Source organism: Schistocerca americana, chromosome 2 (assembly GCF_021461395.2).
Source record: "Schistocerca americana isolate TAMUIC-IGC-003095 chromosome 2, iqSchAmer2.1, whole genome shotgun sequence".
Classification (NCBI taxonomy): domain Eukaryota; kingdom Metazoa; phylum Arthropoda; class Insecta; order Orthoptera; family Acrididae; genus Schistocerca; species Schistocerca americana.
The window spans coordinates 811833279-811845593 of record NC_060120.1 but is presented as its reverse complement, the minus strand read 5'-3'; positions in this window follow the sequence as shown (position 1 = coordinate 811845593).

Genomic DNA, 12315 nt, shown 5'->3' with positions numbered 1-12315 from the left:
ACTAGTCCGATACAGGGTTACTCAAAGTTATACAGACACTTTCAGCCGATTGCTTGCCATGATAATGTGTAGAAGTGGCGTCAAAACGAAAGACTTGCACCCGGCGAACGGTCTACCCGACGGGAGGCCCTACTTACACGAAATTTACATTTATTTTATAATGATGTTCGAAAATTTTATGCACCCGGAAGTGGAAAGCGCCCTTCCCAGGTGAAAATTAATGGCGAAGTTGTTGTTGCTGTAACTGACCATACAGGACGTGCCCAGTTAGTTCTAGTCCTCGTGCAGTATCACGAGAATTGCCCATCCCTCGAAATACAGCACGGAAAGTTTTGCAGCCAGTTTAACGCTGGTACCTGTACAAGATCCAAAAGGCGCAGCAACTGAAATCTCATGATCTTTAGCAACGTTCTGAATCTGGCACAGATCAAAGTTGATGACATGTGGCTGGACAATATTCTGTAGAGTGACGAGGCACATTTTACCCTACAGGGTACAGCGAATACACAGAGCTGCTCAGTTTGGGTACCGAAGGTGTTGTGCACGAAGAGCCATTGCACTCTCCGTATGCGGCTGTATGGTGTGGATTCACAAGCACCTTTATTCGCGGTCCGTTCTTCTTTGAAGAGAAATACACCAAAGGGCCTGTCAGACGTACTGTGATGTCTGCAAGTTATAGAGTCCTCTTTGTACAGCATGTGATTCCTGCTTTGGAAGAGCGGCACTGTGTTGAAACAACCCCCAAGATGGGGCAGAACTTCTTCTCGCTCGTCCAGTAAAGTATTTGCTTAATGCAATCTTCCACAGGTTTTCCAGATGCATGGCTTGCAAGATCACCTAAATCAATGTGACTTTTGGCTCTGGGGATATTTCAAAGAACGCGTTTAGCCGGGATGCATTCGGTCTCTTCCCGATCTGAAGATCAGTACACAGGAACATGTTGCTCAAATTCCTCTGGAGCTGCTGCGAGCAATTGTTAATCGTTTTACGGACGCAGCACCTCGTCGATTTCTCCAACACTCATACTGAACAAATTGTGTGAGCAGCAGTTAATAATAAAATCGACATTATGCCTTTCTCACTCGTTTGACGTTTCCTACATCGTCCCATTCCTAAATCATTACATGTTGGAAAATTTCTGTAGAACCTTCTTGCATTCACAGCCCCCGATTTTCTCCTGGTGGCCAAAACTGAAACTAACTTTTCATCCAGCGTAAATCGGTAATGCATTTGCATAACTACTAATTTTCGCTACCATTCGATAATTAAAGCCCACAATGTACCTCCGTGAGTAGCTATACTTTAAACAGAAAGATATTTAAATTAACCTTAAATAGAAAGATATTTCATTAACCTTAAGATAAGCAACCCAGCGTACATCATCTGCACACTAGGGAGGTCGATAAATGCTGTGTTGCCTATCTTAAGGCGCGGGAAGGCTTTTCCAGGTCAGTTTTATTCTGCTCACACTGTGCGTATGGAAACATCGACTCAATACTTTTTCGAGTCATGTTAATAAATGTATGAAGTGTTTGTCATGTGGCGCACGTCCACTCTGTAATCAAATTCGGACCACACTCGCCCCAGATTTTTCGTATCGATTTCAGTAAAAGCTGCCGTGATACATCCTCGTATGTAAATTGTAGGTGGAGAGGGGGAGGGGGAGGAGGAGAAAGGAAAGGGCTCGCTGGATTTAAGCACGTCCAGGTAACAAAGTCGCCTGTGAAAAGGCGAAGGTTTCGTACACTTTTTGCCTTGACAAGGCACAAGTTCTATCTATTTTCAAAATGGTAAAGAGCAGCAATCAGTTGTCGCTTCCTTTGCAGCTTTATTATAACAGATCCAGATTTCGGCTAACAACTTGCCATTATCGATGCAGTATTTCGTGGTTGTTGTATATGCCCTAGTATGTACAGAATTGGCGTACTAGAGCATGTATAACAACTCCGAAATACTGCATTTATAATGGGTAGTTTCTAGACGAAATCTGGATCTGCTGCAATAAAGCTAGAACGGGAACTACGACTGTCTGGGAATCTACCTACACGTTCGACAACAATATGGGGATTCTGTGCTCCCCGTATTTGCACTTTGTGTTCGTTTTCTGTGCCGTTCAAGCAAAAGGTAGCCTCATCGGTGAAAACTAGCCTGAGGGTAAAATCGTCTTCTTTCATTAAGTGCTACATATCAACGAAAAACTGTTTCTGCCTACGTCTGTCTATATGGATAACGGCTCGGAGGAACTGAATGAGGTATGATCTCATTTGCAGGTGTTTCCCTTCTCCTCGTCAAACAGTCAGTTGTCGAAATCCTTGCTGTCGACTGGCACCGGACGTTGATTATTGTGGGCTTCTGAGAAATATTTCGGTGGTCCGTTCAAACTATTCCATGGATACTGGTTGCCGCCCACTGTTTTTGCGTTTACAAGGACGCCCTGTTTCCTTCTGCAGTCAGGACCATATTGAGTGGTTTGAGTAGGATGGTAGACTCAGTCGCCACTTACCTGTATAAGTAATTTCTTAAGAATGGAATGACGAAACTGGAACCATTCATCAAGTACTCATTGTGAACTACAGACATGGGTCCAAAGAGAATTTGTTTGTGTGCTGGCCTGCTCAGCGTAGTATTTTTGCTAAATAAAATGCCGTGTGGCTAGGGCCTCCCATCGGGTAGAACGTTCGCTGGGTGCAAGTCTTTCGATTTGACGCCACTTCGCCGACTTCCGCGTGAATGGGGATGAAATGATGATGATTAGGACAACACAACAGTCCCTGAGCGGAGCCCGCATCTCGTGGTCGGGCGTTAGCGTTCTCGCTTCCCACGCCCGGGTTCCCGGGTTCGATTCCCGGCGGGGTCAGGGATTTTCTCTGCCTCGTGATGGTTGGGTGTTGTGTGATGTCCTTATGTTAGTTAGGTTTAAGTAGTTCTAAGTTCTAGGGGACTGATGACCATAGATGTTAAGTCCCATAGTGCTCAGCGCCATTTGAACCATTTGAACCCTGAGCGGAGAAAATCTCCGACACAGCCTGGAATCGAACCCGGGCCCATAGGAGTGACATTCTGTAACGCTGACCACTCAGCTACTGGGGGCGGACAATATTTTAGCTAACATACATTTTCTGCAGTTATAAGCCTGGTTAGTTTAGTTTTATGACTTCAATCTCTTAGGCCCAACTTCTAATGTCAACTGTTCTTAATTTATCATGATTTTTGTTACTATTCAGGGATGGAAATAGCGTTGGAGTACTTACGTTAGAGTTGACAATCAAGATGTAGCCACTAATTTCACCTATATGTGTTCATATGGAAAATAACATTGAGGTACTTGACGTAAGCGTAGCACTGTTTTGCCTTGCTGATATGTTTTTGGAAATATTTTAAACTTGGAAAAAACACTGTGACAACTGGAAAGCTCAATGATGTGGAAAACAGTTGACACGAGGCTCAGTTGTATCGTATACCAAGGTCTAACACTGAACATTTAACCAGTGCAGCAATCTCTTGACGAAGACAAGGAATTGGAGGGTAAACCAATAATTGATTCTATTTGACGTTTTTAAAGTTTTGCAAAATACTATTTAAAGTCGAACTCATGTGCGACAACTATATACTACTTAGTCATTGATTACGTTTCACAAGCAAACTTTAGTTTTTAACTATTTTCGATTTACACTAATTCTAATATTCCGTAGTGAATGATATACAGCCTCCAATGAAATGTACCGATGCGCCTGGTGAGCCGATTCTTCAAATTCATTAATGAAAAAGGAGTTGACATTTTCGTCATTTTATGTAATTCAGATTTTTTAAAATGTGTTATATGTTTTTGATCAATAATTAACGCAGGTCGTTAGGATACTTTTGAGCACAGCCCACATACGTCTTCATTATAATTGGCTCCTTCAGTTTAAAGATAGCTAAAATACTAGTCTGATTGCAGGAGAGAAGTGGAGGTGGTATGTTATGTGTGTGTGTGTGTGTGTCTGTGTGTGTGTGTGTGTGTGTGTGTGTGTGTGTGATCACGCGTATCCTAACGTAACTCAGGGAAGCACCCACAATATTGCAAGGCAGTTCCAGATGTCTCAAAGACTGATTGTTGAAGTGTTGCACGATGAAGAAATCCATCAATATCATTACGCGTTAACTCAACACCTGTGGCTAGAAGACCACATTCGGAGAGTACAGTTTTATGAAAGGCTTTTGCGCCAAGTGAAAGATAACGAATATATTATAAATGACGTGACATGGAGTGACGAATCTAGCTTCATTGTTGAAGGCATTTTCAACCTTCATAAGAGTCATCATGACTGGTTGGAACACAGCCGACACATCAGCCGCTTACATGGCGTTCAGACATGCTTTGGAAAAAATTTTGGGGCAGAAGAGTGAGAGGAGTGCTTTTGGGCCCTTACCTATTGCCGAACAAGTTGAATTCACCCATGTATCGTACATTTATTTGCGATACTTCTCCTGATGCATAAGAAAATGTGTCACTTAATATTCGGCGACGGCTATGGTTCCAGATTGATGGAGCACAGCCACACTTTGGAATGAGTGTGTGTAACTATTAAAGTGAATCGTTTCCAGAGAAATGGATCGGTCATGGAGGTCCTATGTCCTGGCTTCCACGTTCCTCGGACCTTAATCAACTACATTTTTAAGTGTGGGGACACTTAAAGGAAGTAGTAATCCAGCCATGGATGTACACGACATAATAGCTCGCGTGCGTGCCTCTTCGGCGTTGGCGGATGCAGGCATGTTGCTTAGCGTCCAGCAAAGAATGATACAGCGGGTGACGACGTGGTTGAAAATGCAAGATGGTAGTTTTGAACATCTTCCCTAAGTGACCGTTGCTCGTTCGTATGAGTACCGGCTCTGTCAAGATAAACTTGGATGTCAAACGTACAGAATGGAATTATTGTGTTAGCATAAGGTGCAATGTAGTGTAGCCTACCTGATACGTTTCTTGTACCTCATCGGATGCAGACTATGTTGCTGTATCCATTATAATTTTCTACTGGCTTTATTTGCGTGATGGACGAAACAAAGTGGTCGTTTATGTCTGTAAGATGTTCATACTATGTCTTATTGTTTAAACAGAGATAACAGTAATAGAAAGAAACACACACCATGCCGCATTGTGGAGCTTAAATTGGATCCCGAAAAGAAAGGGTTTGGGGCGAATGCAACTCGAACATTGGCGAGTCTGCAGAGCCATTGCGAATAGTACTGCCTCGTCTCACTACGCTAACGGGACAGCTCCGGCACAGCCCAGAGTTCCTTCTACCTGTCCTTGGCCACGTCACTCATTTTTTTTACCCAACCTCTATTAAACCTATTGACGGATCTAGGTTTTGTTAGGTCCACTTTTGACCTGAACTGGGTTAGGGAATCGCATGCTGGCCGCCGAATGTGTAATTTTTTTCCTTCGTTTTGTATACATTTGACTTTCACTAAAATAATGCAAACCTTGGGCTTGGACACGTCCCCGTGTATGTATCTTTAATTTTGTAATTTCCTACCATTTCTTTCGAATTTTTTAGAGACATCGTAAAAGGGACAAGCCTTGTGGCTTCACAATGATGTCAATAAAGGGGCCTGACTTGTAGAAGTCGTCGAATGATCAGTGGCCTGAATCATGTGACGTCGCCATGTAAACGGTGCGTGTCATACAGTACCATGCTTTACTATTTTTGTCACCTAAGTACGTCAATAATTGTTTTGGTTTGTATTCACATAAAATCAAGAAACTCACCATGCCATCCTACCGTTTGTAAAATCAGCGAAGGCAGGGTCTGCAGTATCAGGTGGCTTCTAAACACGTTCTCATGCAGGAGTATCATATTTGGATACAGCTTTGGCCATCGAAAAACTTTGACAGCAAAAGTCGACGAAGTATACAGAGGCATGTGTATGTAGCAAGAACCAACATTCAGCTTCAGGACTTTCTTCTCTTATGTAGCAGAACCAAAATTATTTATATGGAATCAAAGTCCCGGGATACACACACACACACACACACACACACACACACACACACACACACGCACGCACACATACACACACACACACACACACACACACACACACACACACACACACACATACATACATACATACCCGGGGTCAAGCAATTTTTTGTATTACCCCAGCGAAACTGGAAATCTCCTTTCAAAGATACACAACTGGGACTGCTCCTGCTACTGCTACTATATTCACAGCTGCTGAGATGTCTGACTGCAAGGGATTAGTGAACACAGGGTTGTCAAAGTGAAACTGAATACCGTAACTCGCAAATCCTCCAAAATTAAGCGAAAAATATATCTATTCAAAAAGCAGAGAAGAATACGCTTGGCGCCTTTCTCGGAGACAATTTCCACTCTTTCCAAATTAACAATGTGCGTGTATACCAGATGTCGACCAAATTTAAAGAAATGGTATCGACAGCGATTGAGAGATTTATACCAAACAAATTAACAAACGACGGAGCTGATCCCCTACGGTACACGAAAAAAGGGCAGTACATTGTTGTAGAAACAACGAGAAAAGCATGCTGAATTTAAACGAACAAGAAATCTTCAAGATTGGCGATCTTTTGCAGAAGCTCGAAATTTACCGCCGACTTCAGTGTGAAATGCCTATAATAGTTTCCATAAGGAAACTTGGTTTCGAAACCTGGCAGAAACCAGAGAGATTCTGGTCGCATGTAAAATATGCTAGCGTCAAGACCCAATCAGTACCTTCTCTGAGTGAAACGAATACAAATACCTCTTACTATGGATGACAGTGCTGATAAAGCACACAAAGCCTTCCGAAATTCCTTCACCAAATAAAACTAAGTAAATATTCCAGAATTCGAATCAAGAACACCTGCTAACGTCTGTAACTTGGAAGTAGATATCATCGGAGTAGTGAAGCAACGTAAATAACTTAATGAGCCGCGCGGAATTAGCCGAGCGGTCTAGAGAGCTGCAGTCATGGCCTGTGCGGCTGATCCCGGCGGAGGTTCGAGTCCTCCCTCGGGCATGGGTGTGTGTGTTTGTCCTTAGGATAATTTAGGTTAAGTAGTGTGTAAGCATAGGGACTGATGACCTTAGCAGTTAAGTCCCTTAAGATTTCACACACATTTGAAATAACTTAATGAAAGCTAGTCTTCCGGTCCAGACCGTATAGCAGCCAGGTTCCTTTCAGAGTATGGATGCAATAGCTCAATCATATAAAACCGCTCGCTCAACGAAAGATCTGTGCTCAAAGACTGGAAAGCCGTAGAAGTCACACTAATATTCAAGAAAGCCAATAAGGATAATCCACTACATTAAAGCCCGTATCATTAACGTTGGTATGCAGCAGGATTTTAGAACAGTGTTCATTTGTTGTGAAACACCTCGAAGAGCACTGTCTATTGACCCACCGTAAACGCGGATTTAGTAAGCATAGTTCTTGTGAAACACAACAAGTGCTACCGACAGGGGATTTCAAATTGATTCCATATTTCTAGATTTCCAGAAGTGTTTTGACATTGTACTTCAGAAGTGGCTTAGAATCACTATGATTATGGAATATCGTCTCGTTATGCGATTGGATTCGTGATGTCCTGTGACAGTGGTGACAGTTCGTAGCAATTGACGGTAAGTTATCGACTAAAACAAGTGATTTCTGGCGTTCCCCAAGGTGGTGTTACAGACCGTCTGCTTTTCCATATCTATATAAACGGTTTAGGAGACAATCTGAGCAGACGATGCTGTCGTTTATCGTCTAGTAAAGTTATCAGCAGATCGAAACAAATTGCAAAACAATTTAGAAAAGATATCTGTATGGTGCGAAAATTGGAAGTTGACTCCAAAATATATAAAGAGTGAGCTCATGCACGTGGGCGCCAAAAGAATCCGTTTAACTTCGGTTACATGATAAACCGATCAAGTTTAAAGACCGGAAATTCAGCTATATACCCAGGAAAGAACACACAGAAATTATTATGGGGAAGGCGAACCAAAGAGTACATTTTATTGGCAGAACATTTAGAAGATGCAACAGACCTAATGATGAGATTACCAACATTACGCTTATCTGCTCTCTTTTTGAGTACTGCTGCACGGTGTGGGATCCTTTCCAGACAGGATTAACGGAATACATAAAGACAATTCAAAGAAGGGGAGCACGTTTTGTATTATCGAGAAATAGGGGACAGAATGTCACGGACATGATACAAAATTTGGGGCTGTCATCATTAAAACATATGTTTTCTCGTTGCGGCAGGATCTTTTCACGAAGTTTCAATCATCGACTGTCTCCTCCAAATGCGAAAATGCTTTACTGAGGCCGATCTATGTAGGGAGAAATGATCATCACAATAAAATAAGGGGAATCCAAGATCGCACGGAAAGATACAGGTGTTCGTTTCTTCCGCGCGCTGTTCGAGGGTGGAATAACAGAGAATAATTGCGAAGGAGGTCGGACGAACCCTGTGGCAGGCAATTATGCGTGGTTTGCAGAGTATCCATGTAGATATAGATGACGATGTTCTGTAACAGCCCATCCCGCTCATTCGAAATATCTTAGAATTAACAGAAAACTAATTGATGGATTGAAACATTACAATTTTATAATCAAAATATCCACGGGTATGCTGCCGGTCTATAGTGTCCAACGGGCACAATATTTCGGCGATCAAACATGTCGCCATCATCAGGTGAACTGACGGACTGAGCTCCTGTGAACGTGCCGGCACGGGGATCCGTACGCTATGGCTGCTCAGAGGGAACTGGGTTCGGTCGCGGTGGCGGCCGATTTAAATACCCTCCGCCCGCGGCGCGCTCCCTCCGCCGTCCGCGCCCAGCGCCATGGTCGCGCGGTGGAACAGATTGCGACGGCGTCTGAGATGACGTCGGACAATTTTAATTGGGGGAAACTGTCAGCCGTTTCAAAACCAAGGTTGTGTACTTGCATGAGTTTTTGAATACCGTTTTGCCACCGAAGTAAATATTTCCTGCAGGCGAACAAACATTGGCGGTCAGTAAAGGGTAATTGTCGATTCTGGCTGTTCCAGTCCATCGGCGTACTTCTCGCTGAGCAGCATTCCACCCGGTCACATATAATGAGCTTTCCCGTGCTTTAGATCCTTTGCGTGCATGTACCTATTTGACCTATACCTCCCACTTCTGCATCTGTGTTCACACCATTTCCGAGTATAGCCACCGGCCGCTGTGGCCGAGCGGTTCCAGGAGCTTCAGTCCGAATCCAGCCTTGGGCATGGATGTGTCTGATGTCCTTAGGTTGGTTAGGTTTAAGTAGTTCTAAGTCTAGGGGACTGATGACCTCAGATGTCAAGTGCCTTAGTGCTTAGAGCCATTTTTTGGGTGTAGCCTCAGAACGTAAACAAAGTAAGACCCTACGGAATGTCAGACCAGCTGTGTGGCTGGATTGAAGAGTTATTAGCAAACAGAACACAGCATGTTGTTCAAATGGCTCTGAGCACTATGGGACTCAACATCTGAGGTCATCAGTCCCCTAGAATTTAGAACTACTTAAACCTAACTAACTTAAGGACATCACACACATCCATGCTCGAGGCAGGATTCGAACCTGCGACCGTAGCGGTCGCGCGGATCCAGATTGGAGTGGCAAGAACCGCCACAGCATGTTGCTCTCAACCGAGAGACGCCTATAGACGTTAAAGTAACCTCTGGCGTGCCACAGGGGAGTGTTATGGGACCACTGCTTTTGACAATATATATATATAAAGGACCTAGTAGATAGTGTCGGAAGTTCCATGAGGCTTTTCGCGGATGATGCTGTAGTATTCAGAGAAGTTGCAGCACCAGAAAATTGCAGCGAATTGCAGGAAGATCTGCAGCGGACAGGCACTTGTGCAGGGAGAGGCAACTGACAATTAACATTGAGAAATGTGATGTATTGCGAATACATAGAAAGAAGGATTCTTTATTGTATGATTAGATGATAGCAGAACAAACACTGGTAGCAGTAAACAGTGGCTGGATTCATCCGAAAAAATGACGTTTTGCCATTCGTGCACCCACGTTCGTCGTTGAGTACACCATCGCAGGCGCTCCTGTCTGTGATGCAGCGTCAAGGGTAACCGCAGCCATGGTCTCCTAGCTGATAGTCCATGCTGCTGCAAACATCGTCGAAATGTTCGTGCAGATGGATGTTGTCTTGCAAACGAACCCATCTGTTGACTCAGGGATAGACGTGGCTGCACGATCCGTTACAGCCATGCGGATAAGATGCCTGTCATCTCGATTGCTAGTGATACGAGGCCGTTGGGATCCAGCGCGGCGTTCCGTATTACCCTCCTGACCTCACCGAGTCCATATTCTGATAACAGATCTCGAACAACGCGAACGTGATGATACGCATTTCTCCTCCTTACACGAGGCATCACAACAACGTTTCACCAAGCAACGCCGGTCAACTGCAGTTTGTGTATGAGAAATCGGTTGGAAACTTTGCTCACGTCAGCACGTTGTAGGAGTCGCCACCGGCGCCAGCTTTGTGTGAATGCTCTGAAAAGCTAATAATTTGCATATTACAGCATCTTCTTCCTGTCGGTTAAATTTCGCGTCTGTAGCACGTCATCTTCGTGGTGTAGCAATTTTAATGGCCAGTAGTGTAGATGTAGATGTAAATTTGTTGACTCCTTAACCAGTACCCCATTCCATTGCATTCAGCGTGTACGAGACTGTGACCGTCATGCCTTTCACTTCTGCAGAGGACCACTGTTAGGCTGATGTTAGTGAATGCCTCCGCAACCTAATTAATGAGCTCGAGGCGCCAGGCGGGGGGAAAGTGTCCGTCGCCACTGTGCGTTGCGGCAGCGGCGCGCCTCGAGTGTGGCGGTCGCCTCGCTCTGCCCCTCCCCGCCACATGGGTACGTCGCGTCACGCACCTCGCTGCCCTGTCCTCTCTTGCACTCTCGCCTCGGCTGCTGGGTGCGTGCGGTGGGCCCGCGGCGCCGCGTTAGGCGCGCATTCCTCGGCGCCCTGGCCGCAATTACCGCCTCGCCGCGCGGCGCCGCGCTGCGCTGCGCTGTCGCCTCCTCTGCTCCGAGCGAGGCGCGCGCCTACGTGACCGGCGCACTGCGTGCCGGCTGCCGCCAGCTCGGTGCGGCAGTGCGCCACACACGCGCCCCGGGCGCCCGCCACGTCTCGCGCACGTTCCGCGCCACCGTCCCGTGAGGACGTACCACTCCAACAGCTCGCCCGCCGGGGCGCACAAGTGTGTTCTGGGCTGAGAGCTTTACCAGCGTTACCAGAAGTTCAGGCAGTGATAGAAGGACCACCCTAGCCGATCATGAACCGCGGATGCCATTCCGACGCTTCGTTTGTTGCATCGGCAGCTTTAGCGGGGTTGTCCTCAGTTGAAATATCCTGGCTGGAATCTCACTTTCAATTGACTTGGTCTAACAAATGTGCAAGACAGCGACAGTTGCAACGCATTACTTTTTACTGTGTGCAGTGTGAGTGCACCTCCGTAGCTGAGTTGTCAGCGTAGCTGACTGCCATGTGGAGTACCTGACATCGGCTCTCTGTATTGCTAAGTGTTTTTCCTTGCTGCAAGGGTTCCCCTCAGCCTCGTGATGCCAATTGAGAAGGTACCTCTATGGAAAGTAGTGGATACAAAGTCTGCAAAGCCGGCGACAGTCGAGAAAGCGCCCCCTCCACCGCAGCACCGCTTTCTTATGACGTCTTTGGCTTAGGATGACACGGTGGTAGTTCGGTTCTCACTGGCCCGATGCTGAGGTAATTAGACTAAGGAATGAGATGCTGAAGGTAATAGATAAGGTTAAACAATTTGGCAGCAAAATAACTGTCGATGTCGTAAAGAGGGGGTACTGGCAATAACATTTCTCAAAAAGAGGAATTTGTTAAAATCGAATATTAGCTTAGATGGTGGGAAGGCTTGTCTCAAGATATTTATCTGAACTGTAACCCGGTACAATAGTGCAATGTGGAAGATAAACAGTGCCGACTTTTGACATTTGGTGATAAAGTAAAATGCTACAGGTTTAACTAGTAGATCGGTTAACTATGAAGACAGCTTATTCAAATTCACGAGAATAAAAATTTATGCCACGACTTAGCTAAGGGCACGGGTCGCTTGAGAAGACATCCTTAGGTATCAGTTCCAAGTTTGGTAGTGGACAGAACTGTGAGTGGGGCTCAAAGTTGGAGACCTTGGCTAGACTGCACTATGCAGATTGAAATGCAGAAACTTTGGTGAGATGAAGCGGGTTCTAGCACGAACAATTTAGTCTTCGGGTGTAAGACCTGACTAATAGTGATCCCTGCATAGCTG